The following is a 20,009-nucleotide window of genomic DNA, read 5'->3' as shown; positions in this document are numbered from 1 at the left end:
CTGTGCCGTCTTTAGAGGTCTGGGTCCTTGCTCTGCAGGGAATGTTCTTTAATCATCGCCACTCTAGTAAACCCAACTTCTTTCTTCTGTTCTCCTGGCCCTAGGAGTGTTAGGTGCCTTCTGTAGCTACTTTGTTGTTGGTTGAGTTCTCCGGAAGCAGATACTGAATTGGAGTTTCAAGTACAAGATTTTGTTAGGGACCAACAGCTATGAAAAAAGGCAAGGAAGTTGGTTGTGTAGATGAGAAATACAAGTACAGATGTACCTTGGACATAATATAGGTTCAGTTCCAGACCACTGCGATAACAGGAATATCACAATAAAATGAGTCACACAAAATTTTTGGTTCCCAGTACATAAAAAAGTTATATTTACACTACACTGTAATCTGTTAAGTATGTAGCATTATGTCCAAAAATGCAATACCTTAATTAAAAATCTTTTATTGCTAAGAAATAGTAACAATCCTCTGAGCCTTTAATGAGCCATATGTTTTTGCTGGTGGAGGTTCTTGCCTCATTGTTGACAGATGCTGACTCTTCAGGGTGGTGGTTGCTGAAGGTTGGGGTGACTGGAAATTTCTTAAAATAGGACAACAGTTAAGTTTGCTGCATCGATTGACTCTTCCTTTCACAAATATTTATCTAGCATGTGATGCTGTTTGACAGGATTTTACCCACAGTAGAACTTCTTTCAAAATTTGAGTCAGTCATCTCAAATTCTACCACTGCTTTATCAACTAAGTTTATGTAATATATTAAGTCCTTTGTTGTCATTTCAACATTGTTGACAGTATCTTCATCAGGAATCAATTCCATTTCAAAAAACCGTTTTCTTTGCTCATCTATAAGAAGCAACTCCTCAACCATTCAAGACTTATCATGACATTATGGCAATTCAGTCATATCCTCAGGCTCCACTTTTAAGTCTAATTCTCTTGCTATTTCCACAACATCTACAGTTCTTTCCACCACTGAAGTCATCTGTGAAGGTTAGACTCAATGTCTTCCAAACTCCTTTTAATGTTAATGTTTTGACCTCCTCACATAAATCAGGAATGTTCTTAATGACATCTAGAATGGTGAATCCTTCCCAGAAAGGTTTCAATTGATTTGCCCAGATCCATCAGTGGAATTACTATCTATGGCAGCTATAACCTTATGAAATACATTTCTTAAATACAAAGACTTGAAAGTCAAAATTACTCCATCCATGGGCTGCAGAATGGATGTTGTGTTAACAGGCATGAAAACAACATTAATCTCCTTGTACATCTACATCAGAGCTCTTGGGTGGTCAGGTGTATTGTCAGTGAACAGTAATATTTGAAAAGATGTCATTTTTTTTCTGAGCAGTAGGTCTCAACAATGGGCTTAAAATATTCAGTAAACCATGCTGTGAACAGATACGCTGTCATCAAGGGCTTTGCTGTTTCACTGACAGAACACAGGCAGAGTAGACTTAGCATCATCCTTAAGGGCCTTCGGATTTTTGGAATGGCAAAGGAGCATTGGTTTCAATTTAAATTCACCACCTGCATTAGTCCCTAACAAAACCGTCAGCCTGTCCTTTGAAGCTTTGAAGCCAGGCATTGACTTCTCCTCTCTAGCTGTGAAAGTCCTAGTCTTCTTCCAATAGAAGGCTGTTTCATCTACATTGAAAATCTGTTGCTTGGTGTAGCCACCTTCATCAGTGACCTTAGCTAGATCTTCTGGATAACTTGCTGCAGCTTCTACATCAGCACTTGCTGCTTCATCTTGCACCTTTATGTTATGAAGATGGCTTTTTCCTTAACCCTCATCAACCAACCTGTGCTTGCTTCAAATTTTTTCTCCGCAGATTCCTTACCTCTCTCTGCTGTCATAGAATTGATGAAAATTAGGACCTTGCTCTGGATTAGGCTTTGAGTTAAGGGAATGTTGTGGCTGGTTTAATCTTCCGTCCAGACCACTCAAACATTCTGTATATCAGCAGTAAGGCTGTTTTGCTTGCTTATCATTTGTGTGTTCACTGGAGTAGCACTTTTAATTTTCTTCAAGAATGTGTCCTTTGCATTCACAACTTTGGCTGTTTGGTACAAGAGGCCTAGCTTGGCTTTTGACATGCCTTTCTCATTAAGCTTAATCATTTTTAGCTTTTGATTTAAAGTGAGAAGTGGAAGACTCTTCCTTTCACTTGAACACTTAAGCTATGGTAGGGTTATAAATTAATGGGCCCAATTTCCATCTTATATCTTAGGGAATAGGGAGGCCCAAGGAGAGGGAAAGAGATGGGGAAATGGTCAATTGGTGGAGCATTTGGAATACACATAATTTTTTTTGCTTAAGTTTGTCTTCTTATATGGTTGGGATTTGTGGCACCCCAAAACAATTATTATGGTAACATCAAAGTTGACTGATCACAGATCACCACAACAGATATAATAATAATAACGATTGAAATATTGTGAGAATTACCAAAATGTAACACAGAGACACAAAGCAAGCACTTGCTATTGAAAAAATGGTGCCAACAGATTTGCTCAACAGAAGATTGCCACAAAACTTCAATTTGTAAAACAAAAGCAAAAGAGTATTTGTGAAGCACAATACATTGACGTGTGATAAAATAAGGTATACTTCTATATTGCAGCTTTGGCCAATCTGGCAGTGAGCTCTGGACTGAATATTGCTTGACAAATTTGTCTGAGTTGGGCCAAAATGGTCTGGTCTTCATCCCTTCAGTTTGTTCATTCCCTTGGATGTGGGAGAAGGGCATGAGCTTGGTAGGATGCCTCTTTGTAACTGAGGCTGACCCCAAAGAGTTAACATCTGGATGCTGTCTTCTGATCATAATTCCTGCAGACGGTCAGCAAGTCCTCTCTTGAAGGAGGATCCAAGAGGCATATTTGTGTATTCTACAGTCCAATATTTGCACTGCTCTGACCCACTTTTGTGATATATATTGTGGGAACAATGCCTCCAGGATTATGGTGGACATCTCTTTCTGTGGGGAACCTTAGAAGAAGGAAGTTAATGGGATAAACCATAGTCCCTCTGTAGCATTTGGGACTGAGGCTGAAATGGATACTTATTGTGTCACTGTCCATTCTAGTTTCCTTGACTGTGTGATATGACCCAGGTCTTTATCTCCAAAAGCTCTGAGCACCAGAGCACCTTCTCAGGCTGTGATTGCTGAACCTGTCCATTTATATTCACAATCAGGCTGGGGAGTACCATTAGGGACCTAAGGAGATCACCTGGGTTCTACACATACACTCTTATGTTTCCATCTTGTGACAGAAGCCCTGCCTCCTCCTGATGATTAGGGTCAATCACTTCTGTCAAGAATGTGATCATCTTCTTGGTTGGTGCAAGGACACAGTGAGTTCTAGTGGCAGCTTTAGCTTATAATTTATTGGGACTCTAGCTTTGCCCTGGTGAAAATATGACCCATTTGGGGGCCAGGACCTTTGGGCCGCAGAGTCCGGAGTTGCAGTAGGTAAGAAGTACAAACCACCCCAATGAGTCACTGTGAGTGACAGTAAGTGGGGCCACTCCTGTTTCCAGGCCTTGGTTCCCAGACCCATGTAAAGATCTGTAGTTCAGTGCACACAATTCATTCTGTGAAATGGTAGTATATTGCCTCTGAACAAGCGCTTCAGCTTTAGCTCAGTTGCACCATCAGTAGATATTTCCAATGCTTTATTAGGCTGGCAGCCCCTAGATTATGTTGTCTGATATACAGCCAGTATATACCATGTTCTTTGGTCCCCTTCCAAAACTTCATCACTGTAAAGTGGTACCTTGGTCTGATATGGTATTATATGGAAACACCAGACCAGTGGGTCAAATACTCCAAATGTCTTTGGATATTGGTGCTCACTGAGGCTCACTGCCTTACCTCAGTGAGATAAGGCAAATTCGTATCAAGAATATGTGTTTATTACTGTACTAATGAACCACTGGCCCTTCCAGGATGATAATGACCAATTGTAGTCAATTTCCCTCTATGTGTTCTTCTAGAAATTATGCCAGATTAGGGGATCAGGTTGGTCTTTATTGTTAGTTGGCTGATGGCATGCCTCTGCTGCAAAATCCCAGAGGCATACACTGTGATTCTTTCTCTGGGGCTTACCACAAACTCCACCCAACAACCTTTTCTGTCACTGATACTTTCAACATCATAGGGTCTACTGGGGAGTATGACCCCAGTGGAAGTCTGTTTGCATCACAACCTGGACCTGGTGCAGAGCTCTTTCCTTCTATGGTTTCCACTCAAAGATGACATCATTATATGTTACCAAATATAAGGACCAGAGTTGTGGTCCTAGGTATCAAATTTGCTGCCTCCAGGAACCAAAGCAATCCCCAGGCATTGTGTTTCCTTCTTCATGATAGGAGATGCAGGAAGGAATAATTTGGCCTTACTTTGGAAGGGATAACCCAGCATATTCCTGGCTCTTAGAAAACTAAAAATTTTACTGACACATCATGTCCTTGATTACAATGTATTATTTTTCACAGAGGTTATCTTCCATTCTCTGAGCTCATGTGTTTTACCAAGGCCTTCAATGTCATTACCACCTCTTGTACACCAGGCTTGATTAACATAATGTCATCAATGTACTCGATCAATGTGATGTTCTCTGGGATATCCAGACAGTCCTCTCACTATACTATGTTATGACAGAGGGTAGAAGAATTATCATAGCCCTGTGTCCATAAGACCAGTAACCCACTGTAAGTCAGAGTGTTGCTAAGACTTTATTTATTACCCTGTCCTCATATGTGTCTTCATTCTAACAGGAAGGTCATCAAAATGTTTTGAGTACTTGGACATTAATGTCAACTCAGTCCCTGTGTTCAATAGTCCTTGAAATGTATAGATATTCCCCCTTCCTTATGCACAGCTATGTAAGTGGCCATAGTTCCCTTTGGTGAAGGGCTGGGGGAATCATTATTATTTATATATTTGCCATGGTTTTGTAGCATCCTGGGCCCAAGGCTCTGTCCACGTCATCAGGGAGTGAGTTCCAGGTTTGAAAGAAGTTCAAGTCCATAAACTGGAAAAGTGATTAACTTTTGGGGAGGCAACTGCTTTTTGCTTCCCAGTCATCTATCTTTGGCTTCTTCTATTGGCATAAAGTAAGTATCTTTGTTGGCTGCCTATCTATTTTACCCTTAAGGATTCTAGAATCCTTCCACTACCATCTCCTTAGGTCTTGGCTGCCGTTCTGACCTTGCCAGTCTTTATGACAATTGCAACTTCTTATTCTTATTCCTTGGGATGGTTATGTATTGCTCGCTGACCTCTAGGTGTCAGAGTCATATTATCACCAATGCTATCAGCGAGCAAATTTCTGTAACACCCTCTCCTACTCTGAGCCTGGCTTGCAAAGACTTAATAATGGACCTTTTGGTAATGCCAGTGCTTCCTCTTATTAGCACATTCTTTATGCCTTTGGTAAATGGTGTATTTTCTGGACATTCCTATGGAACATTATCATCTGAAGGCCATGTATAATTCCATTTCAGCATGCCCATTTCCATGAACCTTTTAATCCCATAATCATTATGGCAATTCTGGCATTTCGGCTTCTCTGTATGAGCATTACTTTTTCCATGCTTCTAGAAGACATCCCAGGAACAAATTTACACCATGCCCTAGGGTCCTTGCCAAGATGTAAAATCCTATATCTTGGGAGAGTGAACATTTTTCCCTTCCCAATTTAATGTTTGCCATTTGATTCTGCATCTCAGAATGTAGTGCCTTTTCTCTGAGCATGCTGAGCACTTTTCCAGTTGATTATGCTGTGACTCAATCCTAGCTTTATGCCTAGTGGCCAAAAAAGGAGGTGGGGGAAGACTCTGCAAAAGACATCTATAGCCTCATGGTGGAGTGGCGTCTGCATTCTCCTTCACTATACAGGGGTGAATCACTCCCGTGGATGAGTATATGGAGCGTGAGTGTTCAAAGGATCTAGTCAGATGTTCCCATCCTGTGTGTCAGAGTCTCAGGTTTTCTCCACCAAGGTCCTGATTACAGCGCTCCCTTGGTTGGGCATTTAACTTTTATTTATTTATTTATTTTTAGGTTCAGCCACTTGGATTTCTTTATCCTCCCCTGGAAGGAAGTGAGGGTCACTTTGTATGCAGTCAGAGAGGATACTGACATTCATGCCTGGATTTTAATTGCCTGTTGCTCACCATCAGCTGTTCACTATCTTGCTGTAGTATATCGAAGGCACTTAGCAATCCAATGCTTTTATTATTCTAGCTCCAATTTCCCCCTTACCTCTTGTGGTAGGCAGAATTCTAAGATGCCCCCGTTGCAGCCCATCCCCCTGGTATCTGCCTTTATGTATTCTTCTCCCCTCAAGCTTGAGTGAGACCTGTAACTTGCTTCTAACCAGACTATCGCAAATTTGGGAATTTTGCAGATGTCATTAAGGCCCTTAACTAATTGACTTTAAGTTAATCAAAAGGGAGATTTTCCCGGTAGGACCAGGTGATCCCTTTTAAGAAGGGTCTGGAGGTAAGACTTAAAGCTGCAGACACTTCTGTTGGTGGCTTTGAAGAAGCCAGCGGCCGTGAGTTCTACAACTGCCAGAAAATGAAACCCGCAACAACCTGAGTGAGCTTGGAAGCAGATCTTTCCCCAGTCCAGCCTTTGATGAGAATGCAGCTCAGCTAGTGCCTTGATTGTAGCCTTGTGGGACCCTGAGCCAAAGACCTAGCTAAGCCTGCCCCAACTCCTCACAAATGGAAACTGCGAGATAATAAATGTATTTTGCTTAAGACACTAAGCTTGTGGTAATTTGTTATATAGTTTAGAAAATGAATACAACTCAAACCCTTGCCCTGTCTCATCTGTCAGTGATTTCTTCCTCAGTGGCACATAACCCTAGTCACTACTTATGAGAGTTTTAACCATTGGAATGCCCACCTTGTGCCAGGGGCTGTTTGTGCTCCACCTATCACCAGAAATAGAGTCCTTGTTACCAGTTCTTGGGGGCAGGCTAACTCACTGCAGCTGTGTCAAACCGTGAAGTAGCTGAAAGCTCAAGTCTGGCTGCTGACCCCTGGGGACACCTTATCCTTCCATGAGAGAGAAGCTGGGCTTCTCATCTTCTGTTACGTTTTTGTTATCTTAGTGTTTCCTTTCCACGTTTCAGTCCTCTGATACTTGTTTAGCCACTTTTGTATTTAACCATTCTGTATGTTGAATTATTGCTTTTAAAGTAACTGACATGCTTTGGTTTTCCTATCTGGGTAATGACTCATATAGCATCTTGAATATGTTCTTTCAATTTTTAGCAGGCATGATGTCCTTTTGTCACTCTTTGGCTTCATGATGCCCTCGTGTAATCCTTGAAGTCTACAGACAGACATGGAGAATTGGCTTCTGGGAAGCCTGTCATTAGGTAGCTGGGATTCACCCATTCAATTCTCCTCAAAGTTGATATGTAACTGAAGCTGATAGAAGTACATAAGTCTTTAGTTCCTCAGAGGTCCTAATCTTAAAGTGACTAGGGTACTGGTGTCATAACCTTGATGGGGACTCGAGCACAGAGAGCAAGGTAGAACCCCACTAATCAACATTAGGGAACAAGCTAGCCTCTAATCTCAGGAGAAAGCAGAGAAAATAAAACTTACACATAAGTGCAAGGAACAGCTGGCTAGGAGGAAGAGGAATTTTATATCGAGCCCAGGATGTTAGTCTAAAGCTGTTTAGCCAACATCAGTCTCCATTCTAGAAAGAGGTGCCAGCGTTGGACCTTCCTGCTTGGGTTACGGCTGGAGCTACAGGAAGAATGCAGAGACTGGGGAGACGGGGACTGACAGAATAGGGAAACCACTCACTTTGGACATGGGTATAGGTGGCTAAGTGACCAAAACAAAACAAAACAAAAAAAACAAAAAACCTTCCCTTCCATTCTCACGTGAATTTTTTTTAAAAAAGTTTTACTTTAGATTCAGGGGGTCCATGTGTATGTTTGTTACATGGGTGTATCTCATACTGATGGGATTGGGCTACTAGTGTACCCATTAGTGAACATTATACCTGATAGGTAACTTTTCAACTCACCCCACTTCCATCTTCCTCTGTTTTGGAGACCCTGGTGAGTATTGTTTCCATCTTTATGTCCATGTGTACCCATTGTTTAGCTCCCACTCATAAGTGAGAACATGCAATATTTGATTTTTTGTTTCAATTAATTCACTTCCTCCTCCCTTTCACCCTCCGCTTTCTTTCTCCTCGTCCTATTTTTCCTTTTTCTCCTCTGGCTTCCCTTTCTTCTTCCTTCTGTTCTTCACCTTCCTTACCCTGTTCCTCTCTGTGTTCCCTGTTATTTTTTTTTATTATACCAGAAGTAAAGACATGAACATTCATTTTGTGAAACATTAAAATTTTGTAGATAGAATTGTAATCCCATTTTACTGTTCGCCTGTCAAGAGGAAACTTTATCAGCTTATTTGGCAAGATTCCAGACTATTTCCTTTATACATACATTACAAAATAATACATAATTTTGCTGGACATGTAGATGTCCATTATTTGGATTATTTTTGTTATCGTTATAGATTTTCATAGTAACCAGACTGTTCTATTTTATACTATCTATGCTTTTTCACCAAATTAAAAAATATCCTTTACTTTGTTTATAGTGACAGAATTTAAAATTTGTTAAGTAGTCGTATTTATTTTCTCTAACACTGAACTTTTTTAAAAAGATTCTTAGACAAGAATTTTTTCTTTTTTTTTTTGAGATGGAGTCTCACTCTGTCACCAGGCTGGAGTGCAGTGGCGCAGTCTCAGCTCACTGCAATCTCCGTCTCCTGGGTTCAAATGATTCCCCTGCCTCAGCCTCCCGAGTAGCTGGGACTACAGGTGTGCACCACCATGCCCAGCTATTTTTTTGTATTTTAGTAGAGACAGGGTTTCATCATGTTGGCCAGGATGGTCTCAATCTCCTGACCTCGTGATCTGCCCCCCTCGGCCTCCCAAAGTGCCGGGATTATAGGCATGAGCCACCACGCCCAGCAGAAATATTTTTCTACCCTCAGATCATAAAGACATTCCTTATTTTTCTAGTAGTTTAAGAGGAGTTTTTTTTTTTCATATTTAGGTCTTTATTCTTTTTGAAATATGTTGTGTCTCTGTGATGTATAGATAGAATTTTATTTTTCCATATGGAAAGCCAATTTTGCTGAACCCTGGTTTTATATGTGTGTGTATATATATACATGACTATTTCTAGGGATTTAAATCTTTTTTTCTTTTTTTTTTCTTTTTTTGAGATGGAGTCTCACTCTGTTGCCCAGGCTGGAGTGCAGTGGTGAGATCTTAGCTCACCACAGCCTCTACCTTCTGGGCTCAAATGATCCTTCCACCTCAGCCTCCTGAGTAGCTTGGACAGCAAGCACATGCCACCACACCCGGTCAATTTTTCGTATTTTTAGTAGAGATGGGGTTTCACCATGTTGCCCAGGCTGGTCTTGAACTCTTGGACTCAAGCGATCTGCCTGCCTCAGCCTCCTGAAGTGCTGGGATTACAGGTGTGAGCCACCTCACCCGGCCTACATTTTAAATCTTGTTGTATGTTTGTCTGTTCCTATACCAATTCCACATTGTTTTAATTATCATACATTAAAAATAAATCTTGATATGTAGTTGGTATAGATGCCAATCCCCTTATCTTGATTTTCTTTTCAATTTGTTTGGTTTTTACTTAATGTTTTACTCTTTCAAATATATAATTTTAATATTTTTAAATTTTCTTCAGGTTTTTTGGGGCATGATTGAAAAAAATTGCATGTATTTAGGGTATACAATGTATTTTTTTTTTTTTGAGACAGAGTCTTGCTCTGTTGCCCAGGCTGGAGTGTAGTGGTATGATCTTGGCTCACTGCAGCCTCCACCTTCCGTGCTCAAGTGATCCTCCCACCTGCGGGGGATCCAAATAGCGGGGACGACAGGCATGCACCACCACACCTGGGTAATTTTTTTTTTTTTTTGGACTTTTGTAGAGATGGGGTTTTGCCCTGTTGGCCCGGGCTGGTCTGGAACTCCTGGGCTCAAGTGATACACCTGCCTCAGCCTCACAAGGTGCTGGGATTACAAGTGTGAGCCACCACACTCGGGCTGATGTTTTGATATAGGTATACATTATGAAATGATTACCACAATCAACTTAATTGACATATCCATCACCTCACATAGTTTGAGTAAATTTGTCTATCCTATGAAATATTCCCTTGGGATTTTCACTAGAATTTGACTTGTTTTAATCACCAATGTGATACATATCTCAATTTCCTCAGTTCTTTTTTGTGCTTCAATAGTGTTTTAAAATATATGTCTAAAGGTATGTACATCCTTTTAAAAAATATTTATTCCTCAATAAGTTAGGACATTTTATTTTGCTAATGTGTGCATTTTCTTCTACTGCATTTTATAATTATTTCTTGTGTATAATAATGGTATTTACGTTTGCATGTTGGTCTTGTATTTAGGAAATTTGTTTAGCTCTCATTAGTTTTAATGTTTAGTTTCGAGCTTTTTCTGTTTGATTTCCTATATGGACAATCATATTATCTGCAAATAATGATATGTTTTCCTTCCACTGCAAGCATTATACCCCATTTTGTGTTCTTGGCATGTTTGTCAAAGGTCAATGGACCATAAATATGTGTTTATTTCTAAGTTCTCTATTACGTTCCATTGGGCTATGTGTCTGTTTTTATGCCATTACCATACTGTTTTGATTACTATACCTTTGTAGTATATTTTGAAATCAGGTAGTATGATGCCTTCTTCAGCTTTGTTCTTTATGCTCAAAATTGCTTTGGCTATTCTGTGTGTGTGTGTGTGTGTGTGTGTGTGTGTGTGTGTGTGTGTGGTTCCATACAAATTTTAGGGCTGTTTTTCTTATTTCTATGGAAAATGCCATCAGGATTTTTTTTTATTATACTTTAAGTTCTGGGATACATGTGCAGAACATGCAGTTTTGTTACATAGGTATGCACGTGCCATGGCAGTTTGCTGCACTCATCACCCCGTCATCTATATTAGGTGTTTCTCCTAATACTATCCCTCCCCTAGTGCCCCCACCCCCCAACAGGCCCTGGTGTATGATGTTCCCCTCCCTGTGTCCATGTATTCTTATTGTTCAACTCCCACTTATGAGTGAGAACATGAGGTGTTTGGTTTTCTGTTCCTGTGTTAGTTTGCTGAGAATGATGATTTCCAGCTTCATCCATGTCCCTGCAAAGGACATGAACTCATCCTTTTTAATGGCTGCATAGTATTCCATGATGTATATGTGGCACATTTTCTTTATCCAGTCTATCATTGATAGGCAAAAAATGCCATTAGGATTTTGAGAGGGATTGCATTGAATCTATAGATTGCTTTGAGTAGTATGGACGTTTTTTAATTCAATTCATGAGCACAGAATATCTTTCCATTTATTTGTGTCTCCTTCAATTTCTTTCATCAATGTTTTATAGTTTCCAAGGTACAGATTTTTTTCACCTCCTTGGTTAAATTTATTCCTAAATATTTTATTTCTTCATAGCAGTTGTAAATAGGATTGTTTTCTTGATTTATTTTTCAGATAGTTTGCTGTTGGTATAAGAATGCTACTGATTTCTGTATGTAGATTTGTATCCTGAAATTTTATTATATTCATGTATTAGCTTTTGATGAAGTCTTTGGGGTTTTCTGTACATGAGATCATGTCATCTACAAACAGAGATAATTTAACTTCTTCCTTTCTAATTTAGATGATTGTTTTTCTTTTGTCTGATTACTCTGGCTAAAAGTCCCAGTACTATATTGTACTGAATTAGCGAGGGAGGGCATCCTTGCCTTGTACTGCATCTTAAAGAAAAAGCTTTTAGTTTTATCTTACTGATTATGATGTTAGCTGTGAGCTAGTTATATATGGCCTTTATTGTGTTGGGGAAATTTTCTTCTATATCTAAGTTGTTGGAATTTTTAATCATGAAAGGATGTTGAGTTTTGTCTATGCCTTTTCTGCATTCATTAGAGAATCATAGTTTTTACCCTTCATTCTGTTAATGTGATGTATTGCATTTACTGATTAGTGTATTTTGACTATCCTTGCATCCCAGAGATAAATCCCACTTGATCATGGTGAACAATCCTTTTAATGTGCTATTAAATTTGGTTGGCTAGTATTTTGTTGAGCATTTTGCACCCATGTTCATCAGATATATTCATCTGTAATTTTCTTTTCTTGTAGTGTCCTTAGCTGGCTTTGGTATCAGGGTAATGCTGACCACATAAAATTAATTTGAAACTATTTCCTCCTCTTCAATTTTTTTTTTTGAAGAGTTTGAGTAGCGTTGGTGTTAGGTCTTTTTACATGTTTGGCGGAATTCATCAGGGAAGCCATCAAGTTCTGAGACTTTGATGGGAGATTTTTTATTACTAATTCAATCACCTTACTTATTGGTTTTTTTCAGATGATCTTTTTTTTTTATAATTCTGTCTTGGTAGGTTGTAATGTTGTAGGAATTTATCCATTTCTTCTAGGTTATCCAATATTTTGGCTTATAATTGTTCACAGTAGTCTCTTATGATCCTTTGTATTTCTGTAGTACCAGTTGTAATGTCTCCTCTTTCATTTTTTATTTTATTTATTTGAGTTTTCTCTATTTTTTTTAGTCCATCTCAAGATTTGTCCATTTTGTTTATCTCTTCAAAACCCAACTCTCAGTTTTGTTGGTCTTTTCTATTTTCTATTTAATATATTCCAGTCTCTATTTAATTTATTCCTCTCAGATGTTTATTATTTCCTTTCTTCTGCTTGCTTTGGGCTTAGTTCTTCTTTTTCTAATTCTGTCAAGTGTCAAGTTAGGTTGCTTTTTCAAAATCCTCCCCTTCTTTGATAAAAGCATTTATTGCTATAAACTTCTGTCTTAGAACTGCTTTTGCTGCATTCCATAAGTTCTGGTATGGTGTGTGTCCATTTTTGTTTGTCCGAAGATATTATTTAATTTCCCTTTTTAATTTCTTATTTGAAGAGCCATCAGTTGTTCAGTAACATGTTTAATTTTCACATATTATGTAAATTTTTAAAAATTCCTCCTGTTATTGATTTCTAGTTTTATTTTTTATTTTTTTAAGGATTGTTAAAAATTTCATAATGGTTTTAACATTAATATGTCTTGTCTTTTGGATACATTTACTTTTTTCTTTCTTTATTTATTATACTTTTAAGTTCTGGGACACAAGTGCAGAACATGCAGGTTTGTTACATAGGTATACATGTGCCATGGTGGTTTGCTGCACCTATCAACTTGTCATTTAGGTTTTAAGCCCCACATGCATTAGGTATTTGTCCTAATGCTCTTCCTCCACTTTCCTCCCACCCCTGACAGTCCCTGGTGTGTGATGTTCCCCTCCCTGTGTCCATGTGTTCTCATTGTTCAACTCCCACTTATGAGTGAGAACATGCGGTGTTTGGTTTTCTGTTCCTGTGTTAGTTTGTTGAGAATGATGGTTTCCAGCTTCAGCCATGTTCCTGCAAAGGACACAAACTCATTCTTTTTTATGGCTGCATAGTATTCCATGGTGTATATGTGCCACATTTTCCTTATCTAGTCTATCATTGATGGGGATTTGGGTTGGTTCCGAGTCTTTGCTACTGTGAATAGTGCTGCAATAAACATACATGTGCATGTGTCTTTATAGTAGAATGATTTATAATCCTTTGGGTATATACCCAGTAATGGGACTGCTGGGTAAAATGGTATTTCTGGTTCTAGATCCTTGAGGAATTGCCAGACTGGCTTACACAATGGTTGAACTAATTTACACTTCCATCAACAGCATAAAAACATTCCAGTTTCGGCCGGGTGTGGTGGCTCACATGTGTAATCCCAGCACTTTGGGAGGCTGAGGTGGGTGGATCATGAGGTCAGGAGATCGAGACCATCCTGGCTATCATGGTGAAACCCTATCTCTATTAAAATACAAAAAATTAGCCAGGCGTGGTGGCAGGTGCCTGTAGTCCCAGCTACTTGGGAGGCTGAGGCAGGAGAATGGTGTGAACCCAGGAGGCGGTGCTTGCAGTGAGCCGAGATCGCGCCACTGCACTCCAGCCTGGGCGACAGAGCGAGACTCCATCTCAAAAAACAAACAAACAAACAAACAAACAAAAGTTCCAGTTTCTCCACATCCTCACCAACATCTGTTGTTTCCAGACTTTTTAATGATCGCCATTCTAACTGGTGTGAGATGGTATCTCATTGTGGTTTTGATTTGCATTTCACTAATGATCAGTGATGATAAGCTTTTTTTCATGTTTGTTGGCCACATAAATGTCTTCTTTTGAGAAGCGTCTGTTCATATCCTTTGTCCACTTGTTGATGGGTTTGTTTGTTTTTTCTTTTATATATATATATATTTATTATACTTTAAGTTCTAGGGTACATGTGCACAATGTGCAGGTTTGTTACATATGTATACATGTGCCATGTTGGTGTGCTGCACCCATTAACTCATCATTTACATTAGGTATTTAGGTATATCTCCTCATGCTATCCCTCCCCACTCCCCCCACCCCACAACAGGCCCCGGTGTGTGATGTTCCCCTTCCTGTGTCCAAGTGTTCTCATTGTTCAATTCCCACCTTTGAGTGAGAACATGCGGTGTTTGGTTTTTTGTTCTTGCAATAGTTTGCTGAGAATGATGGTTTCCAGCTTCATCCATGTTCCTACAAAGGACATGAACTCATCGTTCTTTATGGCTGCATAGTATTCCATGGTGTATATGTGCCACATTTTCTTAATCCAGTCTATCATTGTTGGACATTTGGGTTGGTTCCAAGTCTTTGCTGTTGTGAGTAGTGCCGCAGTAAACATATGTGTGCATGTGTCTTTATAGCAGCATGATTTATATTCCTTTGGGTATATACCCAGTAATGGGATGGCTGGGTTAAATGGTATTTCTAGTTCTAGATCCCTAAGGAATCGCCACACTGTCTTCCACAATGGTTGAACTAGTTTACAATCCCACCAACAGTGTAAAAGTGTTCCTATTTCTCCACATCCTCACCAGGACCTGTTGTTTCCTGATATTTTAATGATCACCATTCTAACTGGTGTGAGATGGTATCTCATTGTGGTTTTGATTTGCATTTCTCTGATGGCCAGTGATGATGAGCATTTTTTCATGTGTCTGTTGGCTGCATAAATGTCTTCTTTTAAGAAGTGTCTGTTCATATCTTTTGCCCACTTTTTGATGGGGTTGTTTGATTTTTTCTTGTAAATTTGTTTAAGTTCTTTGTAGATTCTGGATACTAGCCTTTTTTCAGATGGGTAGATTGTAAAAAATTTTCTCCCGTTCTGTAGGTTGCCTGTTCACTCTGATGGTAGTTTCTTTTGCTGTGCAGCAGCTCTTTAGTTTAATTAGATCCCATTTGCCGATTTTGGCTTTTGTTGCCATTGCTTTTGGTATTTTAGTCATGAAGTCCTTGCCCATGCCTATATCTTGAATGGTATTGCCTGGGTTTTCATCTAGGGTTTTTATGGTTTTAGGTCTAACATTTAGGCCTTTAATCCATCTTAAATTAATTTTTGTATAAGGTGTAAGGAAGGGATCCAGTTTCAGCTTTCTACATATGGCTAGCCAGTTTTCCCAGCACCATTTATTAAATAGGGAATCCTTTCCCCATTGTTTGTTTTTGTCAGGTTTGTCAAAGCTCAGATAGTTGTAGAAGTGTGGTATTATTTCTGAGGGTTCTGTTCTATTCCATTGGTCTATATCTCTGTTTTGGTACCAGTACCATGCTGTTTTGGTTACTGCAGCCTTGTAGTATAGTTTGAAGTCAGGTAGCATGATGCCTCCAGCTTTGTTCTTTTGGCTTAGGATTGACTTAGCAATGTGGGCTCTTTTTTGGTTCCATATGAACTTTAAAGTAGTTTTTTCCAATTCTGTGAAGAAAGTCATTGGTAGGTTGATGGGGATGACATTGAATCTATAAATTACCTTGGGTGTGTGGCCGCTTTCACAATATTGATTCTTCCTATCCATGAGCATGGAATGTTCTTCCATTTGTTTATGTCCTCTTATTTCGTTGAGCAGTGGTTTGTAGTTCTTCTTGAAGAGGTCTTTCACATCCCTTGTAAGTTGGATTCCTAGGTATTTTATTCTGTTTGAAGCAATTGTGAATGGGTGTTCACTCATGATTTGGCTCTGTTTGTCTGTTATTGGTGTATAAGAATGCTTGTGATTTTTGCACGTTGATTTTGTATCCTGAGACTTTGCTGAAGTTGCTTATCAGCTTAAGGAGATTTTGGGCTGAGACGATGGGGTTTTCTAGATATACAATCATGTCATCTGCAAACAGGGACAATTTGACTTCCTCTTTTCCTAATTGAATACCCTTTATTTCTTTCTCCTGCCTGATTGCCCTGGCCAGAACTTCCAACACTATGTTGAATAGGAGTGATGAGAGAGGGCATCTCTGTCTTGTTCCAGTTTTCAAAAGGAATGCTTCCAGTTTTTGCCCATTCAGTATGATACTGGCTGTGGGCTTGTCATAGATAGCTCTTATTATTTTGAGATACATCCCATCAGTACCTAATTTATTGAGAGTTTTTAGCATGAAGGGCTGTTGAATTTTGTCAAAGGCCTTTACTGCATCTATTGAGATAATCATGCGGTTTTTGTCTTTGGTTCTGTTTATATGCTGGATTACGTTTATTGATTTGCATATGTTGAACCAGCCTTGCATCTCAGGGATGAAGCCCACTTGATCATGGTGGATAAGTTTTTGATGTGCTGCTGGATTTGGTTTGCCAGTATTTTATTGAGGATTTTTGCATCGATGTTCATCAGGGATATTGGTCTAAAATTCTCTTTTTTTGTTGTGTCTCTGCCAGGCTTTGGTATCAGGATGATGCTGGCCTCATAAAATGAGTTAGGGAGGATTCCCTCTTTTTCTATTGATTGGAATAGTTTCAGAAGGAATGGTACCAGCTCCTCCTTGTACCTCTGGTAGAATTCGGCTGTGAATCTGTCTGGTCCTGGACTTTTTTTGGTTGGTAAGCTATTAATTATTGCCTCGATTTCAGAGCCTGTTATTGGCCTATTAAGAGATTCAACTTCTTCCTGGTTTAGTCTTGGGAGGGTGAAATTTATCCATTTCTTCTAGATTTTCTAGTTCATTTGCATAGAGGTGTTTATAGTATTCTCTGATGGTAGTTTGTATTTCTGTGGGATCGGTGGTGATATCCCCTTTATCATTTTTTATTGTGTCTATTTGCTTCTTCTCTCTTTTCTTCTTTATTATTCTTGCTAGCCAGTCTATCAATTTTGTTGATCTTTTCAAAAAACCAGCTCCTGGATTCATTGATTTTTTGAAGGGTGTTTTTTGTCTCTATCTCCTTCAGTTCTTCTCTGATCTTAGTTATTTCTTGCCTTCTGCTAGCTTTTGAATGTGTTTGCTCTTGCTTCTCTAGTTCTTTTAATTGTGATGTTAGGGTGTCAATTTTAGCTCTTTCCTGCTTTCTCTTGTGGGAATTTAGTGCTATAAATTTCCCTCTACACACTGCTTTAAATGTGTCCCAGAGATTCTGGTGTGTTGTGTCTTTGTTCTCATTGGTTTCAAAGAACATCTTTTTTCTGCCTTCATTTCGTTATGTACTCAGTAGTCATTCAGGAGCAGGTTGTTCAGTTTCCATGTAGTTGAGTAGTTTTGAGTGAGTTTCTCAATCCTGAGTTCTAGTTTGATTGCACTGTGGTCTAAGAGACAGTTTGTTATAATTTCTGTTCTTTTACATTTGCTGAGGAGTGCTTTACTTCCAACTATGTGGTCAATTTTGGAATAGGTGTGGTGTGGTGCTGAGAAGAATGTATATTCTGTTGATTTGGGGTGGAGAGTTCTGTAGATGTCTATTAGATCCGCCTGGTGCAGAGCTGAATTCAATTCCTGGATATCCTTGTTAACTTTCTATCTTGTCGATGTGTCTAATGTTGACAGTGGGGTGTTAAAGTATCCCATTATTATTGTGTAGGAGTCTAAGTCTCTTTGTAGGTCTCTAAGGACTTGCTTTATGAATCTGCATGCTCCTGTATTGGGTGCATATATATTTAGGATAGTTAGCTCTTTTTGTTGAATTGATCCCTTTACCATTATATAATGGCCTTCTTTGTCTATTTTGATCTTTGTTGATTTAAAGTCTGTTTCATCAGAGAGTAGGATTGCAACCCCTGCCTTTTTTTGTTTTCCATTTGCTTGGTAGATCTTCCTCCATCCCTTTATTTTGAGCCTATGTGTGTCTCTGCACATGAGGTGGGTTTCCTGAATACAGCACACTGATGGGTCTTGACTCTTTATCCAGTTTGCCAGTCTGTGTCTTTTAATTGGAGCATTTAGCCCATTTACATTTAAGTTTAATATTGTTATGTGTGAATTTGATCCTGTCATTATGATATTAGCTGGTTATTTTGCTTGTTAGTTGATGCAGTTTCTTCCTAGCATTGAGGGTCTTTACAATTTGGCATGTCTTTGCAGTGGCTGGTACCGGTTGTTCCTTTCCATGTTTAGTGCTTCCTTCAGGAGCTCTTGTAGGGCAGGCCTGGTGGTGACAAAATCTCTCAGCATTTGCTTGTCTGTAAAGTATTTTATTTCTCCTTCACTTATGAAGCTTAGTTTGGCTGGTTATGAAATTCTGGGTTGAAAATTCTTTTCTTTAAGAATGTTGAATATTGGCCCCCATGCTCTTCTGGCTTGTAGAGTTTCTCTGAGAGATCTGCTGTTAGTCTGATGGCTTCCCTTTGTGGGTAACCCCCTTTCTCTCTGGCTGCCGTTAATATTTTTTTCTTCATTTCAACTTTGGTGAATCTGACAATTATGTGTCTTGGAGTTGCTCTTCTCGAGGAGTATCTTTATGGCATTCTCTGTATTTCGTGAATTTGAATGTTGGCCTGCCTTGCTAGGTTGGGGAAGTTCTCCTGGACAATATCCTGCAGAGTGTTTCCAACTTGGTTCCATTCTCCCCGTCACTTTCAGGTACATCAATCAGACGTAGATTTGGTCTTTTCACATAGTCCCATATTTCTTGGAGGCTTTGTTCATTTCTTTTCCTTTTTCTCTAAACTTCTCTTCTCGCTTCATTTCATTCATTTGATCTTCAATCACTGATACCTTTTCTTTCACTTGATCGAATCGGCTACTGAAGCTTGTGTATTCATCACGTAGTTCTTGTGCCATGGTTTTCAGCTCCATCAGGTCCTTTAAGGACTTCTCTGCATTGGTTATTCTAGTTAGCCATTCGTCTAATCTTTTTTCAAGGTTTTTAGCTTCTTTGCAATGGGTTCGAACTTCCTCCTTTAGCTCGGAGAAGTTTGATCATCTGAAGCCTTCTTCTCTCAACTTATCAAAGTCATTCTCCGTCCAGCTCTGTGCTGTTGCTGGTGAGGAGCTGTGTTCCTTTGGAGGAGAAGAGGCGCTCTGATTTTTAGAATTTTCAGTATTTCTGTTCTGTTTTTTCCCCATCTTTGTGGTTTTATCTACCTTTGGTCTTTGATGATAGTGACATACAGATGGGGTTTTGGTGTGGATGTCCTTTCTCTTTGTTAGTTTTCCTTTTAACAGTCAGGACCCTCAGCTGCAGGTCTGTTGGAGTTTGCTGGAGGTCCACTCCAGACCCTGTTGGCCTGGGTATCAGCAGCAGAGGCTGCAAAACAGTGAATATTGCTGAACAGCAAATGTTGCTGTCTGATCATTCCTCTGGAGGTTTTGTCTCAGAGGGGTACCCGGCTGTGTGAGGTGTCAGTCTGCCCCTACTGGGGGGTGCCTCCCAGATAGGCTACTCGGGGGTCAGGGACCCACTTGAGGAGGCAGTCTGTCCGTTCTCAGATCTCAAGCTCCATGCTGGGAGAACCACTACTCTCTTCAAACCTGTCAGACAGGGACATTTAAGTCTGCAGAGGTTTCTGCTGCCTTTTGTTTGGCTATGCCCTGCCCCTAGAGGTGGAGTCTATAG

The 20,009-nt window shown here is 39.6% G+C and overlaps 1 protein-coding gene across 1 annotated transcript in view; it reads left to right on the top strand.

Moving 5' to 3' along the window:
- Window positions 1-20,009, top strand: part of LOC101124317 (disintegrin and metalloproteinase domain-containing protein 20) — an 88,839-nt gene that overhangs the window by 28,330 nt on the left and 40,500 nt on the right. The window lies entirely within an intron of this gene.

The sequence above is a fragment of the Gorilla gorilla genome, chromosome 15 (assembly GCF_029281585.2).
Source record: "Gorilla gorilla gorilla isolate KB3781 chromosome 15, NHGRI_mGorGor1-v2.1_pri, whole genome shotgun sequence".
NCBI classification, from domain to species: domain Eukaryota; kingdom Metazoa; phylum Chordata; class Mammalia; order Primates; family Hominidae; genus Gorilla; species Gorilla gorilla.
This window is presented reverse-complemented; position numbering and strand designations above follow the sequence as displayed.